This window comes from Meriones unguiculatus, chromosome 16, assembly GCF_030254825.1.
Source record: "Meriones unguiculatus strain TT.TT164.6M chromosome 16, Bangor_MerUng_6.1, whole genome shotgun sequence".
NCBI classification, from domain to species: domain Eukaryota; kingdom Metazoa; phylum Chordata; class Mammalia; order Rodentia; family Muridae; genus Meriones; species Meriones unguiculatus.
The window spans coordinates 46,702,880-46,706,936 of NC_083363.1; the positions used below are offsets into that span (position 1 = coordinate 46,702,880).

A 4,057-nucleotide genomic window follows, 5' to 3' on the forward strand; every position below is an offset into this window, starting at 1 on the left:
GGCTTCCTGCTCTGTGGAGCCTGGTGCATGCTGAAACCAATGACAGATGGAAAGGTACAGAGCATGGGCAATTTTAAACAGTGTGCTGCTTTACAGTAAAACCAGCATGACTCGGAGAAGAGAAATGTAAGAAGCCAGACATGAGTGTCATCAGGGAATAATTCTGGGGTAGGGTCAGTGGCCAAGGGCTGGGTCATGGAGAGAGCAAGTGGGCCTGGAGACTAGAACCGAGGTGGTGTGCTCGATACGGCAGTGAATACTTGTTACAACTATTTCTTTTGATAACACTGGAGGCGTTATCTATAGAGTGGAGGCAGGGGTGCCTGTGTGACAGGGTACCTCAGAAAGAGATGACTTTACACGCGGCCAGGAAGTTTACAAGCGATAACATATAAGGAAAGAAAATAAAAAAACTGTCTAAAAGTTTTACCTTTTGAAATAACTGAGGCAGCTTCATCTCTCTAAGAGGCAAAGGGTAAAACCAAAGCCCTTGAGGCAAAATCCTAATAGAACTTACTGTTCTAAGGGGAAAACATTGGGTTATAGACAGCATTGCGTCTTCCTTGAAATGCACATTCTGAAATGCTAACCTCCAATATCTCAGAATACACCTCTACTTGGGAATACTGCCTTTGTTGATGTTACTAAGTCAAAATGAATCCCTAGTTCAATATGACTAGTGCCCTTACAAGGAGAGATAATAAAACACCTGGTGTAACAGTGGCTAAACTGATGTGTCAGTTTAAGTAGGTGTCAGGATTCTGCATATACAAGAGAGTCACCAAGTGACCTTAACTCTAAATCAGTGGATTTAGCAATGTTGACTATTCTCTCCCCAGGTAATTGAATCAACTCAATGGACTGAGGGCCTGAACAGAACAAAGGACAGAGGAAAAGGAGGAGTTCATCCCTTTATTTTCAGTCTCACTGCATAATCAGGACACCTGTCACTAATTCCTGGGATGGGGTTTACATATTTCCTGGTTCTCACCTCTTCAGACACAGGCTTCACTGAAGATTACATTTGACCAACTCGTTCCTGAGACTGGCGCTTTCCATGGTACAGAATGAGGCCTCTCAGCCTCGTTTTGTGGTAGCTAATTCAGATAGCTAGGTTAGATAGCTTGCTAGATAGCTAGATGGATGGATGGATGGATGGATAGATAGATAGATAGATAGATAGATAGATAGATAGATAGGCAGATAGACAGATGTTATATAGATGATAGGCAGATAGATGATAGCTGGATAGATTGATAATAGGTAGAAAGAAGATACATACATACATATGAGATAGATAGATAGATAGATAGATAGATAGATAGATAGATAGATAGATATTAATGATGGTAGATAGATAGCTGCAGATCTTACATCAAATCCCTTTTCTCCAGAGAACACTAAGACACCAGGAACCATACACATAGAAAAGGTCATCTGAGAGCACAGCCAGAACACAGCCACCTGCAAACTACGAGAGAAGACAGAGAAAAGCTCGCCCTGCAACCTCTTCCTGTTAGGCTTTCCTGCTCCAGAACTGTGAGAACTAAGATTTCTCTCACTCGCAGCGGCAGTGTAGAGTCCACTACCATGGCAGCCTTAACAACTAACTTAAAGGAAATGACCAACCGGTGTGGCAGGAAGAAAAAAGTAAACGTTTCCAGGCAGGCAGATCAGATGTCACAGAGCTAAGAGCTTTCAAAATTAATTCAAAAAAAAAAAAAAAAAAAAAAAGAGAGAAACGTGAGAAACGAGTCAAGATCTTTGATTGGACATAGGCACATCTAGCTGTTTGAGTCAAATGGGCAAACAGCTGTGTTTAACCGCTTGGCAGGAAGCAGCTGTATATACAGCCATTTAACTGAAGAGAACTCACTAAAGAAGAAATTTACAGAGGTGTGTCAGTGTTAAGGTGCTAATTAGGGACAATGAGTCTCTAGGGAACTGGCCACCAGAGAGCTACACATTCCAGAGAGTACCATCCAAAGGGATGGTACTGAGGAGCAGATCTGGGGGAAGTCTGGAGCCACAGAAGAAAGGTACCACGCAGGAACCGGAAACAGCAAGGCAGCCATGGCACAGACTGTTGCAAAGTTGGAGAAGGGAATTCTCTTCAGTCCTACCCTTGATTTTTTTATCACCTCTGACTCCCATTCACCATCTAACAAAATCCAGAGGATAAGAAAGCCTGAATAATGTAGATCATAGAGGTCAGCCCCTGGGGCATGAGGTGTGCTAGTTAGTTTTTGTCAACTTGATACAAAGTCGAGTCACTTGGGGAAGGGAACCTCAATTCAGGAACCACCTCTATCAGACTGGCCCATGGGAATGGCAGAGGAGAAATTTCTTGGTTAATAATTTATGTGGGTAGCCCAGCACACTGTGAGTGGTGCCATGGCAGAGAAGGTGATACTGAGTTGTATAAGAAAGCAGTGTTCCTGCATGGTTCAGTTCCTGCCTCCAGGTAACTGTTTGAGCTCTTGCTCTCACTTCCCTTGATGAAGGACTCTAACCTATAAGGAGTAATAAACCATTTCTTCCCCAACCTGCTTCCAGTCACAGTTTTATCATAGCAAACAAACAAACACCAAAAAAAAAAACAAGAAAACTACAACACGCAAAGTAAGGTGGGAAAAGAATAGTCTTCGTAGACAAGAAAAAAGTAACTGACATGTTAATTTACTACATCTTTAAAAAGTTATAGTGGCAGAGAAAGAATGGACTTTGAACAAAGAAGTAGCTAAGATTTCAAATGACCTTGGGGCCCCCATTGTTCCATGCATCCAAAACGGGGAAATTTCTCTGGCTTCTACATAAAGAGTCCAAGCCTAAACAAGCAAATACTTCTTATCACCCAATGACCATCCCTTTTATCAAGCAGGTTCATATCGTTCCCTGGATCACCTGTGACTTCCTTTCTTTCCACTTCTGAATGGGTGTTCATTGTTTTACTGTCATTGTTCTTCTGTCTTCTATCAGCAGTATAGAGAAGTACATTTTTTTTTAATTTCTCAGTTCTGTGGCTTATAAACACACACACACACACACACACACACACACACACACACGAACTTCCATTGTTGTGACTGGGTAGCACTTCAGTGATTTTTTTTTTCCTTCAATGGGGCAGGACATAGTGTGTGGGAAGATAAAAGAACAGAATGTTTACTAACCAGATAATTGGCAGGTAGCAGACGTCAGCTATGTTCTTGTTCTTTTATTTGCTTCATCCAATTGAATTTAGCCAGTAGATTTGCTTGCTGGCAAATAAAAAGATAACATGTATCACTGTTTGGGGGAAGCGTTAAAAGCAGTCTGGAATTTATTGCACTCTTTCTTCTTCTTCTGCTTCTTCTTCTTCTTCTTCTTCTTCTTCTTCTTCTTCTTCTTCTTCTTCTTCTTCTTCTTCTTCTTCTTTCCTTTCTCGGCACACATCCCGCCAGCTCCGTCCGATTGGGTCACTACGGCTCTACAAACAACAGAAGTGATGAAAGGAGAGAATGAACAAGGAGCAAACTTCAGTTGTTTTGAAGTCACTGTGCTTTTGGAGGATTATATCTTCTTACCCCAGCCAATCTTGACTGGTTAAGCATAGACCCTGGGTAGCTTATTTAGCATTGACTGCTAAAGAGGACACAATAGCTTTTGAGTCCTTGGTATCAGTTCCTCTATGCTGCTCCTCAGACTCACTGTGGTTATTGAGACACAGCATCTGCCCAGTCCTTTCCAGTCCCCATTCACCCTATGCCCGATGACTTCTCTCTCTTGGGCTTCCTAGGAGCTGAAGGTTAGTGTGGCTGTGATGCGAGTCAATCCAGATCAGGATGGGTAGTTGTAAGTGGGTTTTGTTTTGGTTTGTTTTGGTTTTTGGTTTTTTTCTCTTTGCATCAATATCCATTAACAACTCCTGTGTCTGCAGTTTTTATTCCCACCTCAAGCACAGTACAGTCAGCAGGCAACTAAGAAAATGACAGGGCTACTTTAGTGAGAATACCTGAAGGATGGCCTGCCAGAAAAGTGATATTGTGAAGAAATCTTAATGACCAAAACCAAACCA

At 42.1% G+C, this 4,057-nt stretch overlaps 1 long non-coding RNA gene across 1 annotated transcript; it reads right to left on the minus strand.

The window, feature by feature from the left end:
* Positions 1–3,333: 3,333 nt before the first annotated feature.
* On the minus strand, positions 3,334–3,647 carry LOC132648238 (uncharacterized). Its single transcript, XR_009586609.1, has 2 exons — positions 3,567–3,647; positions 3,334–3,469 (listed from the first exon to the last, which is right to left on the minus strand). It is a non-coding gene; the product is annotated as an uncharacterized LOC132648238 (long non-coding RNA).
* Between the last annotated feature and the right edge of the window lie 410 nt (positions 3,648–4,057).